Source organism: Ceratotherium simum, chromosome 6 (assembly GCF_057802395.1).
Source record: "Ceratotherium simum simum isolate JZ-2026a chromosome 6, ASM5780239v1, whole genome shotgun sequence".
Lineage (NCBI taxonomy): Eukaryota > Metazoa > Chordata > Mammalia > Perissodactyla > Rhinocerotidae > Ceratotherium > Ceratotherium simum.
The window spans coordinates 68,781,811-68,787,810 of NC_141905.1; the positions used below are offsets into that span (position 1 = coordinate 68,781,811).

Below are 6,000 nucleotides of genomic sequence, written 5' to 3' on the forward strand. Positions count from 1 at the left end.
ATCCGCCCAGCACCTCTGCTGCTATTTTAAAAGTTCAAATGAAGATCTGTAATGGGTGAATTTAAAAATATGTTTTAAATTACTAAAAAAAAAAGTCTTTAAAAGTAGAGCTAAAATTTCATCAAATTTCTAAGTTCTCACAGACTTAGTAACACTGTTGTTTGTATATAGTAATTAGACAATAGATATTCATGACTAAATAAGTGAACACTGATGATTAATGCCTATTACAAAAAAAAATCATACTAATTCCAACATACATGTTTTTTCCATTGCTGCTTCTATGGTAATATCACTGAAAATTTGACCCCTGTATCTACGATGGGTCCACCTTGAAAACAACATAGAAATAATTCTCCATCAACGTTTCCAACAGGGTTCAAGAAAACTTCTCTTACACAAACTCTTCCCAAGGTAGAATTATAACAAAGTCCTCTGAGTCATATTCTTAAAACCACTCCAAGATAAGTAGGAACAGCAGGAGAGCAGCCTCCTCAGACACTGAAGTTGAATGTGTCGATATTTAATAGAGTCATGTCTGACATAAAGGAGCCTGGAATGTCATTCTAGAAACTCCCTTTTGTGGCCCTTGACTAATGGTTCATCCTTGGAACCTGGTTCTGTCCCTTCCATAAAGTTAACAACATCTGTGGGCTGTGGCCTCTGGATAGGGGAGAAAACAGTGGAGATTCACCCTCACCCCAGATTGCAAGTGTTCTTTGTGAAACCCAGGCCAGCCGTTCCCCTCTCCTCAGGAAGTTTTCAGAGCTTTGCAGGATCATTTGCTTAATGCCTTCTCTTCATGCCCTACTAACCTCCTTTCCAACTTGGATAAGTATGCTGAAGTTTCTTCACAAGAAGAAAAGCTAATTAAAAAGTCAGAAGCCAAATAGATCCCTATTCAAATATAGGACTGGGAAAAGCAAATAAAAAGGGAGCAGGAGAGAAGAAATCAGAAGATTTGAAGACTATGAGCCAACATTGATTTTGCCTTATATACACTTATATACACTTTGCCTTAAATACACTTGCATTTCAACCTAGAACTATTACTACCTTAAATCATTTTTCCAACGTGAAGAAACTTGGTGAAAATACAGCTGATTATTCTCCCATAAGGTTACATCTCCTTTGTTCCCGAACTACCTTCCCCCAGTCATCGCCTTGGAGAGAGGCTGTCTGAGATTCATTTGAGAGGAATTCACTGAGGCCTGATCGTTTTCAATTTTCAATTTTAGTTTTCCACTTGAGGAAGGGTTTAATCAGGAAGATCTAGATTAAATTGGCTCCAAGGTGAGTTGGTTAGTTTGTTTCTTTCTTTCTTTCTTTTGTGGTTATTCATATTCACCTTTTAATTCATAGATCTCTGCTCCCCATTGGTCTCTATCACCAGGCAGAAGTTTAAAAACACCATTAATTCCCCAAACCCATCCCCTTTAACAAAACTGCCATAGAAATAGCTCAACCAGGTAGAGAAATGGACTAATCTAATTAAGCGATTTCCAATCCAGCATCCCCTTAAGATCTTCAAATAGATTTCATTGATGGGATGCTAAAAGGATGAGTTATTCAGTGGATAGGGCCGGGGGGGTTGATGTCAGGAGCCCAGCAATAGATGGGTCATTCCTACAAGAAGTCTGAAGACTCTAAACATGAAAAATATTTCTCAACTCTTTCCACATCTCGTCATGTCTACCCCAGCAGCTGCTACACTGCTGTCCCCGCTTCTCGGGTACTCTCTATCTCTTCTCTCCAGAATTCACATTCAAGGTGAGGTTTATATACCTAGCAGGACCAGACAATGACATAGTAGGAGGAGAAGAAGGAAAATAAATTCATTTTTATATTGCTTAATTTTTAATATTTAAAAGCTAGCAATTATTTTTACCAATGTTTAATTACTGAGGGGTAGCAACAGAAACAGTTCATGAACAGATATGAATATTTGGGGAGCACATGCTCAAAATTCTTTGTATTCAATGAGATCCATAATCAAAACAGTGTAGAAACCCTTACCGTACAAAGCAGCAAAAGATCACATTTTAAACACATAAAGGAGGGAGTCAAGATGGCGGCGTAGGCAGACTCTGAACTCACCTCCTCCCATGGACACAGCCAATTTACAACTACTCGTGGAAAAATTACCCCTGAGACAGAACTGAAAACTGGATGAGAGGAACTCCTGCAACAACGGACGATCCTAACTGAGGTGGAAGAGGCAGAGACTCCCTTCTGGAGAGGAAAAATGCCGCCTTCACAAGCCGCCAGCTTCACGGCCGCCGGGAGCAGCTCACAGGTACGCAGCCTCCCTGGAGGCGCGGGGTCCTGAGCCGGGGAGCCCCCGCTGTGGGCATTTTGTGGACCCAGCACAATCGAGACCAGCGGCATAGTATCTGACTGTGCCTGCTACTAAAGCATTGGGTAGCACCCCCAGAAAACCCGGTTCACAAAGAAACTAAAACTGGCTCTTAAAGGGCCCGCGCGCAAACTCACCTGTTTCAGAAAGCATCCTAAAATCAGCAGAAAGAAAGGTGCACAGTGCTGTGGTGAAAAGAGACTCACCTAATAGGCCCTGAGTGCATCTCGGTGAGGGGTGAGACCTCTCCAGGGACTGGGACATTGGCGGCAGCCATTGTTGTGGCCTGGTGTGGGCATGCTGACACAGACGCCATTGGAGTTCTCCTTGAGGCCTGCTAGCCCAGGGTCTGCCCCACCCGGTAGAGCACCGATTTAATCCAGCTCAGCCAGGGCAGGCAGCCCACCCTAGAGACTGGCCCCACCCAACAACAAGCCCTCAGGCAACTTGTGGGACTGCATAGATTGGTGACTGGATTCTCTGCAGCCTGGCAACTGAGCCGACTTGAGCAGGGCAGGGTGTGCACAAGGAGCGGGTGGAGAGTGTGGGGCTCCCGCCATGGAGAGACTGGGTCCGCTTGGGGAGGTCGGGGCACTCACACGGGGCAGGACTGTGTTGACTGTGTGTGTGGACCTGTGGGCGGCAGGGTTTGTCAGCTGCAGAAGACTTGTGCTTCTCAAAGACCCACATAGGAAGTTTGCCCCACCTTCCAAAGCCTGAAACAATTGGGTGCTCCTGTGCCTGAGGCCAGCCCCACTCAGCTGCAATCCTCAGAGAGCTGACAAGAGACCTAATAGGCTAGAGGCTTACAGCAATTGTAAGGCCCTGAGCCTAACAACCTGCCACGCTGGAGGCCTACTCACTTAAAAGAAATACTGCAACACAAATGTGGTATTAGAACTTGCAGCCAACTGTGCTGGGGCTCCCCACACCTGATAAAGAGACTGAAGGGCCCACAACAACTACAAGCAGCTGAGCATTACAACAGCTGGCCAGGAGCATAACTCAGCCTCCCTGGGCGCCTACAGGGAGAGCAAACAGGCCACAACAGAAGGACACATGTAGCCCACATAGGGGTCACCCCTGGAACATTGAGAACTGAGGGAAGAAAACTGGAAGCCTCCTAAGGCATCACTTACATAAGGTCACCTATCCAAGAGCAGGAGACGTAGCTGACCTACCTAATACGTAGACACAAGCACAGGGAAAGAGGCAAAATGAGGAGGCAAAAGAATACATTCCAAGTGAGGGAACAGGACAAAACCCCAGAAAAGGAACTAAGTGAAACAGAAATGAGCAACCTACCCGACAGAGAGTTCAAACTAAGGGTGTTAAGGATGCTCACTGATCTGGGGAGAAGAATGGATGAACTCAGTGAGAATGTCAACAAAGAAATGGAAGACATAAAAAAGAACCAATCAGAAATGAAGAATACAATACTGGAAATGAAAAATTCATTAGAGGGACTCAAAAGCAGAGTAGAGGATACAGAAGAACGGATCTGTGAGCTGGATGAAAAACTAGAAGAAATTACCCGAGGTGAACAGGTAAAAGAGAAAAGAATTAAAAAGACTGAGGACAGTCTAAGGGACCTCTGGGACAACATCAAGCGCACTAACATCCGTGTTATAGGTGTCCCAGAAGGAGAAGAGCGAGACAAGCGGGCAGAGAATCTATTTCAAGAAATAATAGATGAAAACTTCCCTAACCTAAGGAAGGAAACAGACATCCAGGTACAGGAATCACAGAGAGCCCCAAACAAGATAAGCCCAAAGAGGCCCACACCAAGACACATCATAATCAAAATGTCCAGAATTAAAGATAAAGAGAGAATCCTAAAAGCCGCAAGAGAATGTCAAGTTACATACAAAGGAAACCCCATAAGGCTATCAGCTGACTTCTCAGCAGAAACCTTACAGGCTAGAAGAGAATGGCATGATATATTTAAAGTGCTAAAAGGAAAAAACTTACAGCCAAGAATACTCTGCCCAGCAAGGTTATCATTCAAAATGGAAGGAGAGATCAAAAATTTCCCAGACAAGCAAAAATTAAAGGAGTTTGTCACCAAGAAACCAGTGCTACAAGAAATGTTAAAGGGACTGATTTAAGGGGAAAAGAGAAGACCACAAATAGGAAAAATTATCTATTTCCATGATTAGAACATAATGGATACAAATACACAAAAAAGAGGTTAGATATGATATCAAAAACATAAAAGGAGGGAGGAGGGGAGTTAAGAGTACAGCTTTCAGACAGAGGTCAAACTAAAGTGACCATCAATTCTGTATAGAAGAAGAAAGGAACAGAGAAGGACAACTAAAACACTGAGAAAAAAAAAAGTTAAAAAATGGCAGTAAGTACATACTTATCAATAGCTACTTTAAACGTCAATGGACTAAATGCTCCAATTAAAAGGCGTAGGGTGGCTGACTGGATAAAAAAACAAGACCCATATATATGCTGCATACAAGAGACACACTTCATACCTAAAGACACTCACAAACTGAAAGTGAAGGGATAGAAAAAGATATTTCACGCAAATGGCAATGAAAAGAAAGCTGGGGTAGCAGTACTCATATCAGACAAAATAGACTTTAAAACAAAAACTGTAAAAAGAGACAAAGAAGGGCATTACATAATGATCAAGGGAACAATCCAACAAGAGGATATAACACTTGTAAATATCTACGCACCCAATGTAGGTGCACCTAAATATATAAAGCAATTATTAACAGACATAAAAACAGAAATAGACAGTAACACAATAATAGTAGGGGACTTTAACACTCCACTTACACCAACGGATAGATCATCCAAACGGAAGATCAATAAGGAAACATTGGCCTTAAACGACACACTAGAACAGATGGACCTAGTAGATATATACAGAGCATTCCATCCAAAAAGCAAAGAATACACGTTCTTTTCAAATGCACATGGAACATTCTCCAGGATTGATCACATATTAGGCCACAAAACAAGTCTCCATAAATTTAAGAAGATTGAAATAATACCAAGCATCTTTTCTGACCACAACGGTATGAAACTAGAAATCAATTATAGGAAGAAAATCAGAAAAGCCACAAATACGTGGAGATTAAACAAAATGCTACTGAACAATGACTGGGTTAACGAAGAAATCAAAGAAGAAATCAAAAAATACCTGGAGACAAAATGAAAATACGACATGCCAGAATTTATGGGATACAACAAAAGCGGTTCTAAGAGGGAAGTTTATAGCGATACAGGCCTATCTCAACAAACAAGAAAAATCTCAAATAAACAATCTAACAATGCACCTAAAGGAACTGGAAAAAGAAGAACAAACAAAGCCCAAAATCAGTAGAAGAAGGGAAATAATAAAAATCAGAGCAGAAATAAATGAAATAGAGACCAAAAAAACAATAGAAAAAATTAATAAAACCAATAGCTGGTTCTTTGAAAAGGTCAACAAAATTGACAAATCTTTAGCTAGACTCACCAAGAAAAAAAGACAGAAGGCACAAATAAGTAAAACCAGAAATGAAAGAGGAGAGGTTACAACAGACACCTCAGAAACACAAAAGATTATAAGAGAATACTATGAAAAGCTATATGCCAACCAATTCGACAATCTGGAAGAAATGGATAAATTCTTAGAATCA

The 6,000-nt window shown here is 41.6% G+C and overlaps 1 long non-coding RNA gene across 2 annotated transcripts in view; it reads right to left on the reverse strand.

Moving 5' to 3' along the window:
* LOC147916893 (uncharacterized) overlaps positions 1 to 2,683 on the reverse strand; it is a 73,711-nt gene extending 71,028 nt beyond the window's left edge. For both annotated transcript variants that reach the window (XR_015552513.1, XR_015552512.1), the window contains exon 1: positions 2,563 to 2,683. This is a non-coding gene — a long non-coding RNA (uncharacterized LOC147916893). The remainder of the gene's footprint in view (positions 1 to 2,562) is intronic.
* Between the last annotated feature and the right edge of the window lie 3,317 nt (positions 2,684 to 6,000).